The following is a 17,916-nucleotide window of genomic DNA, read 5'->3' as shown; positions in this document are numbered from 1 at the left end:
TAAATTACCATTAGTCAGAGTTGCTGGGATGATTTTGGTTTGACACAGACACTGTGGTTGGCAGACCAAAAAAAGCATCTGAGAAAGCCATAAACGAATATGTTACCTGCCCTAACACGCTTACACACACACACACACACACACACGCAGTATAATACAAGCATCACTCAGGGATTACAAAGGCCGTATGAGTGTGCACAATCCAAAATACAAAAAAGATATTGTGAAAGAACAAATCAGTACATCATAAAATGTTGCAATGAGGAGATGTTTTTCGAGCTCTCCGGGGAAGTCAGAGTGAGGCTATGATGATGGCTTAGTGCTTTGTGATCACACACACACACACACACACACACACACACACACACACACACACACATAAACACTAACACACTCGCAGGACTTGCTGACTTTCAGCAGCCTGCTGTGTGCCAAGGTTATGAAATAATTTGCGTGTGCGCCTATCAACACAATTCTTATTTGCTTCTTTGCCTCCATTCAAGCCGAGACACGACTTGAGGAATGATAAAAATAGAACCTTGCTGACCTTTCTCTCTCTCTCTCTCTCTCTCTCTCTCTCTCTCTCTCTCTCTCTCTCTCTCTGTCATGGCCATCTCTATTCTCTCATCCCCCCTTCTCTCTCTCTCTCTCTCTCTCTCTCTCTCTGTCTCTAATCTGATATTGATGCAGCTGTCTTGCTCCAGTTGGGTAACGCTTGTGCGCTAACACAGGCAAAGGGGTGTTTGGGGTCGAGGACTTTTTTTTACTCTCCCCTGTGGGAAATGTGGCTTTCATCAACACAATACATTCTCCCAAAAAAAACTAAACATAGAGAAACATAAGATCAAATGCAACAATAGGCCGAGTAGTTTCAATGAGTTTTGTTTGGTGCAGTTTTGTTGCAAATATGCGGTGCCGAGTGCAGAATAAACTCGAACATTTCAAACTTTTTGAACGGGCTCAAATTACGAGTCGCCACAGTATTTGGATGAAGACAAACAGAAAAATAATTCAGGGCTAAATGCACCCACGCTCTGGTTCATTGACAGCGAGGGAGGATCCAGATGCCCCTGACAACCTCCAGCGGCGGTAACAGAGGCATTTTTGGCTGCCCTGATATCATCACAAGCATAAATCCAGTTTGTTTTTTCAGCCCCATGCACGGCAACGACGTAAATGGAAATCCATGTTCGCATGCGGACATAACGGGGAAAAGCACGCGAAGTGAACAGGTGGCAAACAGCTGTGATGGTAACTTTAAACTCGCTGCGAGTATTGAAAATATTATCTTGTAAAAAAAAAACAAAAAAAAACAAAACAGCGTATTGTTGTGGATGGAGAAGAAGCGAGCGTCTGCTGTCAATTAAGGTCTGAGCAAACTTGACAGCAATGACAAGAACTGTATAAAACTACTCTCCTCTCAGCTGTCTAATGCCTGGCCCACGATGAAAGATTTTTCAAATCCTAACAGATGATGGAAATGGGAGAGACCCCACACATAACGACAGGTAATAATAGATTTATTAGTTTGGTTCAGAGAGAGAGAACGATTTGGCCAAAAGAGCACACCAGACACTGATACAACAGATTCCAATAAAGGCCCTGGACACCCACCCAGGTGTTTTCAGTTATTCTAGCTGATTAGACCTCTGCCCAGGTTAAAGGTGGGCCGGAGTTTATGTTGCGTTCCAGGAAACCCGTAACACGTGTTTTCGAAACCTTCTACCGGTAAAAAATTGTGTCTGGAACGCAGCAATAGATGGGAATTTATTACGTTACAAATTTCATCTACCAATAAGAATGATAAAGATGTCATGTGTCCTGCCCTGACAGGTGCAACAGAGCTCACTGGAGGCTCAGGAATATGTCAGTCAATCAGTTTATACACACCAACAGAGTCCTGGGCAGAGGTCCACACCTGTGTGGGTGTCCAAGGCCTTTAACAAACAACCGAGTCCCCAATTTCAAAACCGAAACGGTGACTTTAAAGTTTTTTTTTTTTTTTACCTTTTATTTATCCAGGTAAGTCAATTGAGAACAATTTCTCATTTGCAACGACGACCTGTCACATTCACACAGTTACACATTCATACCTGGAAGTTATGAAAAGTTTACAAACATGGCGTCGCCAGAGAAACCGCGCTGCCCGGGGTGGGCTTTTTGCGGGAGATCGGCGCTCATATGGAGGTTACTCCACTGATAACGCCGCCGTCCCGGTCGGACCGGTTAATAGATGATCACCGCTCTCTCCCCGAAGCCTCACGCTCTGGTGACTGTGAGATAACCCTGGAGCTTATTAATGCTCTGTTTGCACTGCAGCCATTACAGTGTTTTCCCTCCGTTTGTGGAAAAGTTAGGTGCGCATATTTGACGGGGCGGTTTAGGGGTTCTTCCTCAAAAAAATGTGATGTTTTTCAATAAAAACAACATGGAATTTGACATAAATTTGGACCGTTATCACCATATCTGTGTCTTAAAATGTGGAAACGCTAGAGCAGATGATACATAAAAAACACTCAGAACTTGTTAAAGAAGTCCAACTACAGTACAATCAGTATCAATAGCGCTTTACATGGTACTTTAGAGTAAAACCAGCACATATAGCACATTAAAAACAGATAAGCAATAAAACCAACACATAAAACAAGCATATTAGAAGCAATTAAAAACAAGATTTGAGAAATGTAAGACTATTGTTATGTGGAAAGCTAATCTGAAGGGGTGTATTTTGAATGTGTCCAGGTCAGTACAGTCACGCATGTGTATAGGTAGGGGGGTTCCAGGGGGAGGGGGCTGCAAGGGTGAAAGCTCTGTCACCCCAGGTACGGTGCTTGGTCCTGAGTGGTGGGGACAGGAGGTTAGCATCAGAGGAGCGGAGGTTTCGGGGGGGATTGTGGCGGTGGAGCAGGTCTGTGAGGTAGGAAGGAGTCTGGTTATGGAGGACTTTGTGGGTGAGGAGGAGGACTTCAAACTGGATGCGTTGGGAAACAGGGAGCCAGTGGATGTTCTGAAGCGCTGTCAGCGCTCCGCGTCTCCCCCAAGCTCTCCCTCCCTTGGTGATCCGCTGATCAGCGCTATAAGCTCCGTATATATGAGCGCTGCTCTCCCACAGAAGCCAGACCCGGGTACAGCAAGACTAGACTGCGTCCTCGGTGTAATCCACTCACACTCGTAAATATTGAACATGTTTAATAGTTATGATTTTAAATCGGTGCGGACAGGATGGACTTCCGAGCAGGAAAAAAAACACTCTTTACCTCCATTGTTGGGAGGGTGGAATCGGGCCCAAAGATTATTATGGTGTGTACCCTGCATGAGATGACTTTTCGGAGAGAAAGAAACACAACCCATGTACCCTGCTTCCTTAAAGTCTTTTTAAAGCATGGAAATATGAGAAGGCCAAGTGCCAGTTTAAAAGACATCATAATGTCAACATTAAACACACACCTCCTGCGTGCCAGCGCCATAAAAACTAGATCAGGTTCATTATGACGTAGACGTGCATGTTGCTGAACTGGTCGGACTAGTTTCTTACATGTGGGCTACAGACAAGTGTGGGGCGCCTTAATTAGACTTTTTCTCACTCGTTGAATCAGCTGCAACCTCTTGATGTTTCGCTGAGTGTGCAGAAGCGAGGAATGAGCGATGTGCAAGGGTCAGCACGGCACAGCGACCTCGTTGTACTCGATTAACCTCTTTCAGAGATATAGAACACACTAGGAGTATGTGAAGGGATGAAGAGATTACCGTAACCAAACGGTTGGCCAATCAGACATGATGTAATTGAGCAACTTCCCTATTCTGTGGTAGGGATGAGGAATACGCATCCCTACCACAGATAATAGTTTGTTTGTGTTCAGATTCAAGCGTCTGTGCTTTGGATATTGGTGTCCTTTCGGAGTTCTTCAGAAGGAGCCGGCGGACATTTCAGGTCAGGACTTTCTGATAACGTAGAAGGATTAACTTTGACCCTGGATATTAGACCAAACGTTCCGCTTTCAAGCCATTTTACTGAATCATTACTTGAGAGAATCGTCCATTATTTCACAATACAAAATGCTCTTATAATAAGTAATACGACTTTCAGCTGTGGATCGTCTTGTGATCATCGTGTGACCCGCTATTATAGTTCAAAGAGAAAATGAACGTGCAGCTGACCCAGAGTCATGATACAGGGTCGGGGTCTACCCATAATGAGAGCCTGAACTCTGGAGCTCTGCATGGTTTCTGCATCAACATGTAATAATAGTAGTTTCATACCACTAATATCACTTTAGCTTGGGGTTTTGCATAACAGCAGAAAATTAGGTTTTTGAACATGCGTTTCACTTTTTCCATTAGGTAATGGACAAATCTGCAAATGCAGATGCTTTTTATTCTCGCACAGCGTGCACAAACGTGAGAGTATTTCAGTCTGCGAGTGATTTTCTGGTCCTCACCTCTTTAAAGCACTGTTTGAAGTCTTAGGGTTATGGTTTGAACTAGGTTAGGGTAAAGGTTGAGGTCATGTAGTTGTGATGGTGAAGGTTAGGCTTGTCAATGAGGGTCCTCACAAGTACAGAAGTGCACAGTGTTCATGTGAATTTTTTTCAAGTATAGATGAAAAAATGTAAAGTACCGTTAGTTGTTTGTCTCTCTCTTTTTGTTTCCTCTGTGTCTCTCGTCTTTCTCTCTGCCCAGTTAAATTCAAACATCCATCATTGGCACGACTGTCACTGTTGTGTTGCCAAAGCAATAAAATACATGCACAACCTGGAACGCATGTGTGTGTGTGTGTGTGTGTGTGTGTGTGTGTGTGTGTGTGTGTGTGTGTGTGTGTGTGTGCGTGCGTGTGTGCGTGTGTGCGTGTGTGTGTGTGTGTGTGTGTGTGTGTGTGTGTGTGTGTGCTGATGTATTTCCCATCAGCCCTGGTCATTTTCACCCAACCCTTTCCTAGAATCCACCACTGACTCACTTGAAACAAATTACGAGTCAGCCGTTTGACTTAAAAACTTACGAAGACAAAAGAAAAGTTGTTATCGTTTTAAAATGAACATACTGTCCTGTACTGTACTGTATTGTACTGTACGGCCTCACCTGTTAAGGTGTTTGCAACCTGCAGAACTGGGAAGACTGGTTTCTCAACTGTGCGTACATTGGCTTAGATTCAAAAAGGCGTTAGAGAAGCAACCCTTAACCCTCCTGTTTTGACCCATTTTGATAAAGTTTGTATATCAGAAATGTGGGGTTTCGGGCGCCCGGATAGCTCAGTTGGTAGAGCGGGCGCCAGTATATAGAGGTTTACTCCTCGACGCGGACCTGCGGCCTTTTGCTGCATGTCATTCCCCCTCTCTCTCTCCTTTCATGTCTTCAGCTGTCCTGTCAATAAAGGCCTAAAAATGACCAAAAAATAGTCTTAAAAAAAAAAGAAATGTGGGGTTTCTTTCAACCAAATTTTAAAACAAAATAACCTGGATGGTTCCCTACAACGCTCTTTATTAAGTTAAATAAATGATCAGTTCACTACTTTCATTGAATTTGGGTGTTTTATTCAATTTTATTAGCCTGACAAGCCAGACCCACATCCAGATGTTGGGTATGGGAACTCACCATTGGCTGGGCTCAATCTGAGGGGCGGGATAAACGGTTGTCTTTCAAATTCCCTCTGCACACAATAGGATAGTGCTACAACCAACCAGACCAAAGCTAGTTGATAGATTAAACTTTTGCCGTATCTGGTCGGCAAAACTCCGAACACATCTTCCTTTTTTAAGAATGACTTCAGTGCCGTTCTTTGTTCTTGTTCTCTCAAAGAAAAGCTTAACTCCAAGTCTTCCAGAAGACCGCTTGTTCCCAGCAGCAGCAGCCATAAGCCCGCCTACCGACTCTATACACGATGTGATTGGCCCGACCAGAGTTTGGTTTTTCCAGCTCGCAAGCCAACGGAGAGTGCCTAGACCCCCCTGGCTGCAAATTAAATTTGCTGCCGCTAGGGTGCGTCTAGATTTCTAGGCTACAATTTTATAGCATGTAAAGAAAAATTGATAATAGAACGTTGAAAAACGTAGGAAAAAATGTCAAAAAAGCACAGAAAAAAGTGACAAAAACATCGGAAAAAGTGACAAAAATGTCAGGAATATCTTCGAAAAAAAGTGACAAAAACATTGGTAAAAGGGACCAAAACGTCAGAATAATCTTCAAAATCGTCAGGAAAAGTGACAAAAACATGGGAAAAGCTAAAAAAAAAAAAAAGTTGCACGGTCGACGGGGAAGACAACACGAGGGTTAAGGGTTCCTCGGTGGGAAACAACATCCCCTTAACGGTTTGGTGAAGCTCCTGCCACATGTAAAGAGGTTTGCGGAAGGTTCCAAACGAGGCTCCTCAGGGTTAAAGTTATAGGGGAAAACTAAATAGATGTGATGACGTCCAAACAGGCGTGATGACACCTGTCACAGGAAGCAGCTGGCAGTATCCCCCGACCAGCAGGATTAGTGGTCGCCGGGCGGTTCTCTTTAATATGTTTACAGAGGAACCACATCACTCGCACGTGTGGGAAAATCCCAAATGTTTCCAATGCAGTCAGCACGTGGACCGCTCCACATGGCATGGTACGGTCCGTCACTTGGCTTTGATACATTTTCAGGAAATGATGACGACTTATTTTGTGATGCCGTGGTGAGATGTGGTTTAACTTGTCCAGTGAAATGTATAAATATTTTGGTATTTAGATAAGTTTGGTTGTATTTTTCTATGTATTATCCAAAGCTGTTTTTCTGACATGATTTCCATAGTACCGGTATTTACAATGTAGGCCTACAGCTGAGCTTGGAAGCATTTATAATCTTAAAGTGAGATTGGCTGTATCTTCTGTTAAAATGTCTGGCAGCGTTTTAGCATTTACGGTCGGAACCTCCGGTGTTTTCGTGCAGCTCGCTGCTATTTACTTCGTCTCCCACGGCACTTAAACGCAGCCTCGCTGTGGCGCTACAGTACACTCTTCTGCTAGTTGTAGCAGTGTTGTCTACAAACTCTTTGGGGACTCAAATACCCAGAATTCCATGGAGGTGACAGTGAGGTGCATTAGCTGAGCGATTACATCAGATGCATGAGGTTTTTAGGAGTGAATGAGGAGGAACGAGGGAGGAGAGAAGAAGTGTCTTCCCTTCATCTGGTGTCAAGAGGTCGCCATCAGACTCCACCCCCGCTTGTGTGTGTGTGTGTGTGTGTGTGTGTGTGTGTGTGTGTGTGTGTGTGTGTGTGTGTGTGTTTTTCACAGCATGTGTTTCCCATCTGGTTCCACCCAGTCCCTCAACAGTGAGTTCATGCTGACCTATTTCCCTCATCTTCTTTCTTTCTTTCTGTCTTTCTTTCTTTCTTTCTTTCTTTCTTTCTTTCTTTCTTTCTTTCCCGCAGCCTAAACGCATCACTCTCTCTCTCTCTATCTCCCACTTATTCCCGGCGTCTCTCACTCTTCATCCCTCTCTTTTTCCCCACCGCTCCCATTTTCTCCATCCATCCTTCTATCCATCCTTTACTTTCATCAGGGTCAACACAACACCCTGACCTCATCCTCGTGACAACCGTGATGTCAACGCCAAAACCTTCCTGAGCTAGATACCGCGCGCGTGTCATCATGTGTTTCCTGTCACTCTGCATCCGGCATCGCTAAAGATAACCATCGACGTTTTTAATTGAATTACAAGTCTTAAAATCCCATTTGTCCTCTGCTTAAGGGTAAATCTATGAATGGGCATGAGATCATTTCATTTGTTTTTGTGAGATTCTTTGAATCACGAGCCAATTTACACGCCCTGCGTTTCATTTTATTCATATTCACATGTAGCAACCTGCCTGTATCTTCCCTTTTTTTTTCAGTTGTTGTTAAGATCCTCACAGTCGTTGCCAGAGAATTCCTGAAACAAGTGAGCAGAATTGGAAACAAGTGGAATTACCTCACTCTGTTGGCAGAAGGTTTGAGCAACGGTTCAAGGCTGATCTGAACTAAATTGCTGCAGCAAATGATTGAGTTTGGTGTTCCCAACTTCCCGATGAGGACATAAATCGTCCAGAGGTTGGCAACAGATCGTGATGCTTGAGCATGCACCGTGATGAGTGATACATAACACTTTAGCATATGCTGCATGAGTGACATTAAGTGTCCAGTATTATGTCTTTAGTGGGAAAGTGAGAAGTTTCCCGCAGCCCCAGCTCTAAATGTCTGCATGACATAAAGGAAAATATGACTTTTTCACAAGGTCTTAGTTACATAGTTTGGGCTGTTATGAATGCCATATTGTTTGGATTTTACTCCCTGAAATCTGCAGGCACTAACCCCGAGGGGATAACGATAACGAGCCAATCTTCTTCTTTGAAAGTCAAAGACAGAACTTTATTTGCCAAACTGTCCCTTGTGATTCAGGACACTTACAGTATATGTGTGTGACCACACTGATTTATAAGCAGTACGTGATTATATTGGACATTGTGGATGCGCTCACTTGGCTTTATTCCCAGGCTCAATTAAATAGCTCAGGGTTTGTTCACATCCTGTGTTATCACCTGATCGCTCGTGTTGCTTACCCTACTGGACTCTGCCCTATCCATGTCACTCAGCAGAGCTGTTTTAAAGTGTTTGGGGCAAGTCCAAGTCTGAAGTCACTTGAGAGAAGGCCAAGTCAAGTTACAAGTCTACATACAAATGGTTCATTTTATTTATTTTAATACATCGTGTTTTTTGGGTCCAGTCCAGGGTTTGTCAGATCAGATTGGTGTTGGGTTGTTTTGATAGATTTTTTATAGTGCATTCAAATGACTGTCAATCGGTGTTGGTTTACTCATTTTTAGAATGGCTTTTATCTGTTTTTACAAATGAACTCAAACCGCAAATAGTATTTAAGGTCAACATAGCATCAGTCGCAATTAGGGCTGTGCTCGATTGAAGAAATTGTTAGTCGACTAACACTCATTCAATTGTATCGACTAATCGATTAGTTGATTTAATCAACAGATCTGTAAATCTGAGTTTCTCCACAAAGAGTCATGCAAAAGCACCACTTTAATTCTTGTGTTTGCCAGAGATGTGCTCGTACGTTTCTCGGAAATAAGTCATTCAGCACGAAAAAAGCATAAAACATGACTAATCGACTAAAGAAATCTAGGTTGACTAAGACCAAAACGACCGATTAGTCGACTAATCGACTAAGAGGGAGCAGCCCTAGTCGCAATAGTGTTCTTTATGCAGAGCTGAATCAGAACAAGTCAAGTCTCACAGTCGTCAAGTTTCCAGCCCTTAGTCCCAGTCTCAAATCTACAGCTCTCAATCTAAGCAATTCATTATTGAGTTCTCATTACAAATAATGAATGGAGCTACAAAACAAGACCTAAGAAAATAAACTTTATTTGAACACAAGCGTATCCTGCATGTCTTGCTCAGACAAACGGAGGAAGGTCCGGCTACACCACACATGCATTCCGGGATAGGAGAAAAAAAAAAAACTCTCTGGGTTGTTTGCATTTCTTTTAACCAGTCACAACGGTCTTGGGTGGCGCTAAGCTCCGGAGGCAGCGACAGTGGCTCCGCTAAATAGTCTCGGGAAGGAACTTGTTTATGTGGAAACATTTGCACCCCGTAAAAGAAAATGCCACATACAATATTAAATGAAGTTAACTGTTGACACAATACAGTAACGTGAGGTATTTAAATGGGCTGGATACACAGTTAAGCTCTTACCAGTGTTTTCGGAAAAAATGGTTCGTGCGCCGGCGCATGGTTCAAAAGGGTTGTACTTAGTGTCTTCATTAATTCATGTGTGTTTTGGGTGTATTGTGATGGAGGATTTGCACCGTAATATTTTTATTTGTAATCTTCTGCATGTGTCTGTGCTGCTGTGCGTCCCTGTGTGTGTAACAAGCATAGTGTGTGCGCTGTGCACGAGCCTAGGCGTATTTTACTAATTTGATGTTAAAATAACAATGAAATGCTGCGTTACTGACTTTAGAGCAGGTTTTTGTTGGTCAATGGCGCGATCACTTCCCGCTGCCTTATGATAGCAATATGCCCAGAATGCACCTGAACACACCTCCCTGTAAGACCAGCACGCCCACGGGCACACAGTTGGGCGCAGGTGCATTTGCTATTTAAACGATGCGGGCGCTGGACGGGAAATTGAGAACCGCGTCGGTCTTAAACTAGCAAAGACACTTGCGCAGGGTGCAGGATAGGGCCCAGAACAAAACTGACGCGCCGGATCCAGACTAGTATTCATGTTTGGGGACAAACAAGATACTAATATTATGAAAATATCTGTCCATGAGGTGACATTGGCCTTAATGGCATCCAAAGTTAATTTAGAGACATGTGTCGGGTCCAGCCGGTGGGTGAAATCTTTGCAGTGAAGGAGGAGCGAGGCGCGTTGTGACCCTTTGGGCTTTCCATAGCTTTACAACTTCTGAGGTCGGAGTTGGAGCTTACGAGGAGTACTTGAAGGCAGCATCCGTCTTCTCATGTACTCCCTCAGTGTCTGCTGTCTCCCTGAGCGCTATCATTCTTCCCATTCAGCTTCCTGCCCTATAAATATTTGAGCAGCCCCATTAGGGAGTGAGGTAATCTTAACACACACGCTCACGCACACACCCACAGCGGCTGCCATTAAGGCGTAGTAGTGCCTAATAGTCTTGTCGGAGTGCTAGGCCCCGGAGCTAACGGGCTAATTAAGAGCGAAACAGGTTTAACGAGTTTAGACTGTTCATTAAGGCAGAAACCTGATTAATTAACGGTCGATGGGGAGAGTTCGTTAACGAGTCGCGTGATTAATTAAAACTACAGACGACAGAAAGTGTAACTTTAAATGGGGAAAAAGGTAAAGAGTGATTACTACCACCGGAAGAAGGGGATGAAAGGGGCGGGATGGAAAAGATAAGAAGGAAGAGAAGAAGGAGCAGAAACAGGGGAGGGAGGGAGGGAGGGAGGGAAGAGAGAAGAAAAAAGGACAAAGATGGCCAGAGAGAAAGAGGGGGACAAGAAGAGTAACATGAAGGAATGAGAAAAGAAACAGGATAAAGGAGGAAAAGACAGAGAAGGATTGACAGAATGAGAGAAAGATTTAAAGACATGGGGGAGAGAAATGAGTGAGGAGAGGGAATGAAAAGGAAAAGAGTAACAGAAAGGGAGAAAGATGGAAACTGTTCCAACAATGGACAACCAGATTTGAGAGAGAGAGAGAGAGAGAGAGAGGTGGCGGAGGTCAAAAAGACATTAAAACAAAGAGATCATGGAGAGAAAAACAAAGGCCTAATACAACAAACTCTCTCTCTCTCTCTCTCTCACACACACACATGCGCACACACACACACACACTTTGTTGAATGTTGGCTCTTTGTGTTTGTTGGTGAAGAGGCCGAGTCGTGTGATTCGCTCCCCTCGCTGGACATCTGAGGTCAGGGGACTCCAACCTCGGGAGGAAACGGTTCATAATACTCAACTGAAAGCTGGAAAAGAAAAAGAAAAGAATAAATATGTCCACCCAAAAAAAAACAAAAAAAAAAAACAATGACCTCAAAGGCTGCTCTTCCTACTTTCAGATGAAAAGTACTGTCACAGTACAGTACAGTGTTTTTTTCCTGTTGTAAGTGAGGGGGGCACTTGTTTGTGTTGGTGAGGAGAAAAGAGCGATAGTAAGAGTAAAGAGAGAGCAGAGTGGAGAAACAAGGGGATGAGACAAAAGAGGATGGAAGGTGAAGAAGGGAATCCAAAGGAGACTAGACAAGAGAAAAGAAAGAAAGGTAAGGGAGGAGGGAGACAAAGGCAAAGGCAGAGAGGATGAGGGGAAGAGGAGCAGGTGCTGCTGACAGCGCCTTCATCTGTTCCTACGGTTTCCTCACCGTGTGTATGTGTGTGTGTGTGTGTGTGTGTGTGTGTGTGTGTGCGTGTGTGCGTGCGTGCGTGTGTGTGTGTGTGTGTGTGTGTGTGTGTGTCCCTCACAGAGAGAGAGAGAGACAAAACAGTAGTAAAGCCTGCAGGAGTAAAATGGAAACAGTGTCACATTGAGCGTATGTGTTTGTGTGTGTGCGTGTGTGTGTTGTGTGTGTGTGTGTGTGTGTGTGTAAGGTCACCTGTGAGTGGACATCTGTTTGCCTTTGTGTATGTGTCCGTGGAACAAGAAGTAAGCATTTTGCTGCACGCATGTAGACTGAGGCACGCAATGTGGAACCAAAGTTCGCAATTAGGGCTGCTCGATTACGGAAAAAGGGTTAGGTTAGGATTATTCAACACGATTACTCATTGACTTTTGGAAAGATGTTGCATTTATTGAACTTAAAAAACTGTGGAACACTTAAAGCACCTTAAACATGGACATTTCCCTTAATACTTTTACCGTTGAACTTTTTGAATTCCCCTTCAGAACACAAGACAAAATTTCAATTCAATTACATTTTATTTATAGCATCAAATCATAACAAGAGTTATCTCAAGACACTTTACAGATAGAGTAGGTCTAGACCACACTCTATAATATACAGAGACCAAACAATTCTAGTAATTCCCCCCAAGAGCAAGCATTTAGTGTGACAGTGGTGAGGAAGAACTCCCTTTTTAGGGAGAAACCTCGGACAGACCCAGGCTCTTGGTAAGCGGTGTCTAAAGGACGTAGCAGGACACTGCAGGGCACCGCAGGACGTAGCAGGGCGTAGCAGGACACTGCAGGGCACCGCAGGACGTAGCAGGGCACTGTAGAGCGTAGCAGGGTGTAACAGGGCATAGCTGGGCGTGCAGCAGGACCACGGCGACAGCTGCAACCATGATTTTGGTGCCACCCTAACCCAAGGAAACATGCTGGGCGGAAAAAAAAACATCAGGACTCCGGGGAATAAGCTCCCCAGAGCTAGGTTAGTAACAAGCATTTCTGGGACATGGATGCACACAAATGGAAAGAGAGAGGCGAGAGGAGCTCAGTGTGTCAAAGGAAGAAAATTAGAGTTTACTTGCAAAACGTATTGTGCAAAATAATCGTTTTTCTTGATTACATTGTTTTTGTGATCGATAGGAGCCGAAATCGCAATCATAATGTGATTAATTGCACAGCTCTGTTCACAAGTGCGAGTTCCACCTGGCTTTTTAGGTGTGCAGCGTTAACAACATATGCTGAGGTCAAAGCAGCAAGCAGATTGGCGTTCAAGTCAGCTATGGCAAGTGCAAAGAAACGTCGGAGCCTGACGACCCGCCTGCAGGTTCCCGGTCAGCTACAACAGAGACAGAGTGGACGGTTTGTTTCATAGCATGAGAGCTGCTTTGTGCCTAAAATGTTTGTTATTTTCACAACGAACATACCGGTAGTTTATCAAAGTTACCAGTAAGCAAAATGCTACCTTGTGTCTTTGACACTTGCACTACTCTCTGTTCAAAATAACTGAAAAGAAACGGATCCTCATGCATTTGGCGATTTTGTCCCGCTGTACCTAGCTAGCACCCAATCGTAACACCTAAACCGGGTTATGAACCGAACCGAGACTTTTGTGTACCGTTACATCCCTAGAATTTACACAGCAGTGTGTAAATTTACACAGCAGTGTGTAAATTCTGCAATGTAAAGCTAACCGACACAGCTGGGACCACCTCAAATCTTCTGTCTCAACCCCTCAAAGTCTCGGCCTTGTCTCGGTCCCAACCCCTCAAAGTCTCGGTCTCGTCTCGGTCCCAACCCCTCAAAGTCTCGGTCTCGTCTCGGTCCCAACCCCTCAAAGTCTCGGTCTCGTCTCGGGCCCAACCCCTCAAAGTCTCGGTCTCATCTCGGTCTCAACCCCTCAAAGTCTCGGTCTCGTCTCAGTCTTAACCCCTCAAAGTCTTGGTCATGACTTGATCTCAACCCCTCAAAGTCTTGGTCTTGTCTCGGTCGCAACCCCCCAAAGTCTTGGTCTCGTCTCGGTCTCAACCCCTCAAAGTCTCGGTCTCGTCTCGGTCTCAACCCCTCAAAGTCTCGGTCTCGTCTCGGTCTCAACCCCTCAAAGTCTCGGTCATGACTCGATCTCAACCCCTCAAAGTATTGGTCTTGTCTCGGTCTCAACCCCCCTCAGTCTCATCTCGGTCTCGATACACTCTGGTCTTGGTAAGGACTTGGTCTTGGTTTAGGTGGTCTTGACTACAACACTGTTATTCGCATCCTAATGCTTAACAAGTCTGACTGCATGAGTTAACGGAGCCCAGCGTCTGTCTGTGACTCTGCCGACAGCAACAGCAGGAAGAATCAATCTTTAGTTGGAGCTCTCGGGAAGTTAAACACGTATCTGAATGAATTGTTCTCTGTTTCCTGGAAGCTGAAAAAAAATGCACCTGACCTCTGCACATGATCTCTCTCTCTCTCTCTCTCTCTCTCTCTCTCTCTCTCACACTCACACACACACACACACACTGTCTCTCTCACTCTCTCACTCTCCCCCTCTTTGTTCCCCTTCACTGTAAGCCTTATTGTTCTTTCCAGCTTTGTGCGATCTCTCTCTCTTCTACTCGTCCTCTCCCTTCGTCACATTCTCCATCTCATTTAATCTTCCTCTGTCTTCCCCTTCTCTCTCTCTCTCTCTCTCTCTCTCTCTCTCACTCCATCTCTACTTTCATCTCATTTATTTATCGATAAACAATCGATGTGATCTGAATGACACGCTGAGAGTTTCATCATTAAAACAAGCGTGTGCTTCACAGCTGAGACGTCGGTTTATTGACGGTAAGCATCCATTTGGTTTCCGTAGAGACGGGGTGTCAGGTCCCCCCCACCCCTTTTGTGCGCTGCACTCGGGTGTCACGTACCGGCGCCGTGTAGCGTCTTGTCAGAAAACACACACCCATTTCCAGTACTGTACACATGTGCACATTCAGACATGCATGATGTACACTCACATGCTGAGGCCTTGATTGGAGACTTGAGTGTAGATTAAGTGTAGATGCTAACGGACAGAAACAGATCCCTTTGTTGTAGCTCTCTTGTTGTCCAGTTACTAAACACTACAGTATGATGGCCAAAACTAGGTGGACACTGCTGTCTGCATACTTTTTTTTCTGTTTTGGGCCTCTGATGCTAAAGCATACAATATTTTAGATATGTAACAACACCACTCTTAAAAGCTTAGTGTTTGGTGTTTTAAGCCCCCAATGTCGTCTTCCAGGCAGTGCTGCCTGGAAGGCACTAGGATTAGGCAATGGTTAGGGTTAGGGTTAGGGTTAAGGTTAGGTGCCTTGAAGTCGACGGTCGCAGCGCTGCCTTGAAGTCGACGTTGGGGGCTTTACACACCATCGAGCTGTAGCTTCTTGCTGATATCGTGTGTGTGTGTGTGTGTGTGTGTGTGTTGGGGCCAACCACCCGCCCCCATTTTCACATTTATTCTTCACAGAAGTATCATGGAACACAGTGACAACTGGAAGACAACAAAAAAGTTCCAAGCACAAAGCCTTTCATTTCCTTATAAACAAAGTGTAACAATACCTAAGGAGGTAGTTTCAATATCAACGTGTGTGCCTGGTAGACCAAAAGTAGAATTATAGACGGGAGCATAAAAGCTGCCATTTTTCGCGTCTTTCTGCGCTTCGCTCAAAAGCTTCCGGATCATATGACATGTTACCTACCAAAATAAAGTTTGTTCATCATCATGAATATACTGAAACAACCCATGTACATGTCATGCCAAAACATTGCAAGAGAGAGAAAGGAAGAGAGATGCAAATCAGTTGCAAAAACTGCAGCAGGAAATGGAACTTTTTTTTCACACGCAGGTGTACAGTACAAGTTACAGTAACACACACACACACAGGCAACAATCTGATGCTTCTTGTATACTTTTATGATGAAACTGGTAACATTTAGGAAGAATTTCAGGCATAAATCAAGTGGAATTAGCTGTTTCTCATTCGTCTAGTTTGCTTAGTGAGCCATCTGTGCAACTGAGAGTTCAGGAAATTTTAATTCTATAAGAAGTTAGTCATCCTACTGAACACACACACACACACACACACACACCACACCACACACCTCCTACCTACCTGCTGCTCTCCGGATGTGAGGGGACAGAGATTAGCTCTGTGTGTGGGTGGACAGTCAGCACTGGTGTGTGTGTGTGTGTGTGTGTGTGTGTGTGTGTGTGTGTGTGTGTGTGTGTGCCAGTGTGTGTGTATGTATGACGGGTGTTGGGGACAGTAGTCATTCAACCACCCGCCCCCATTGTGTCAAGAATAAACTGAAGCGCACACACACACACACACACACACACACACACACACACACTCTGCTGCTTATAAATAAAGAGCCAGGACAGGAGAAGACGAACCAGCTCAGCCATCCTGGCAGAGTCTGGGAAGGTATCTCTTCCCCGGCGGCCAATTCTGCAGCTCACCGACCGACATGCAGTTCCTTCTGGAGTTGTAATTTTCTGTAAACATCAAGTTCACTGGCAAAAATAGGGAATTTGGCAGGTGAATCCTGACCTATAAGAGTAACAGTGATGGCTGTTGTCCTCTGCTTCCTGATTCTTTTCACCTCTGTCTTTTTCACATCCTTTCAGTACTGAACATGTACATGCAGAAGAATTAGGAAGCTGTGTGCACTACTTTTGAAATTTTAATGTTTTTTAATTATCCAAGAAGCTGTTAGGAACACTAAAAAAAAATTCCTATTGGGCCCTGATCATTCTCTCATCTTTTATGGCGAAAGGAAAGTATAAAGAGCAGGGAGAATTTCTCATCTTGATACTCGTGCCGTGTAATTGCTTCAAGATTTATTTTATGTCACGATGCCAGTGTGACACATCAAAAGCTGGACGCTCACATCAAAAAAGGGCCGCTTATGATTCAGTTGATGCTGAACAGCACTGGAAACACACCAAGCTTGATTCATTCACACTTTTCTTTTTCGCTGTTTAGTTGGACGTTAAAGAACGCAGAAGATGGACAGTGTTTTGAATCGAGTCGGCGCATAAACATAATGCATGCATTGGTATTTATTTGCAAAGGACATTAGAGATGATGACAGGTAATAAGGGGAGTGAGAGAGGAGGGATGACATGCAACAAAGAGTCTTAAACATCTAATCATTCAACTTTTTATGACAAAAATAACAGACTAGATATCCAAAGGCCTGTGTGATGCATAAATGTAAAGGTCTAATTCACAGGCGCCTTTGCATTGATCTCTGTGTTTGGCGAGGTCACTGCAAAGGCATCATTGTGGGCTTTTTCTGATGTTTTTAATGGTTTTGTTCATTTTTTGAGGTTTTTGGCACTTTTTCCAAAAATGTTCACGTTTCTTTTAACGTTTTCTTTTTTCCGAGGTTTTTGCCCCTTTCTACAAGTTTTTTTTTCTTAAATTTTTTTCTATGTCCCGGGACCTCCCTAGATAGTTGGAGATCTCAACACCCAAAAGTTACGCCCGTGGATAAATGTGTAGTTTTAGTGGCAGTGAAAGTTGGAAGATGTGTCTGGTCCAGGTACCCTCTAACAACTTACACATAGTAAGAAAACACAGAAACTCTCCAGTTTTAGCATTTTCTCCTACATTGTGAGTCGAGGGTTTTCCACATCAGTGCCACATTATAATGCGGCCCGCCCCCACCCAGAAAACGACCATATGGGTCGATTGTGCAAGCAGCTTATAATACGTTTCTTGTTAGGCAGCGAACTCTCGTGGCTGTAGTGATTATTAAGAGAGCAAACGAGGACTTTCACTCAGAAGACCAGGGGTCTTGTGAAACTGAAAGTCAACTGTCATTTTGAAATGAACCGAGTTTTACCTAGGAGTTTTGCAATGACCTCGGTGACATCCCGCTACGTCCTCATTTTTGTAGTTTTACATGACTCGTTGTAAGCCGATCCCTGATGTTTTCCTAACCCTGAGTAGTTTTGTTGCCTAAACGTAACTAGTTCCGTTTCACAATGTTCACTGCGTGTTGACCTACTTTTTT

General features: G+C 44.1%; 1 protein-coding gene across 2 annotated transcripts in view; it reads left to right on the top strand.

The window, feature by feature from the left end:
* hivep2a (HIVEP zinc finger 2a) overlaps positions 1 to 17,916 on the top strand; it is a 130,170-nt gene that overhangs the window by 60,284 nt on the left and 51,970 nt on the right. The window lies entirely within an intron of this gene.

Source organism: Sander lucioperca, chromosome 19 (genome assembly GCF_008315115.2).
Source record: "Sander lucioperca isolate FBNREF2018 chromosome 19, SLUC_FBN_1.2, whole genome shotgun sequence".
Lineage (NCBI taxonomy): Eukaryota > Metazoa > Chordata > Actinopteri > Perciformes > Percidae > Sander > Sander lucioperca.
The sequence above is the reverse complement of the archived record's forward strand: the minus strand, read 5'-3'. Positions and strand labels throughout refer to the sequence as shown.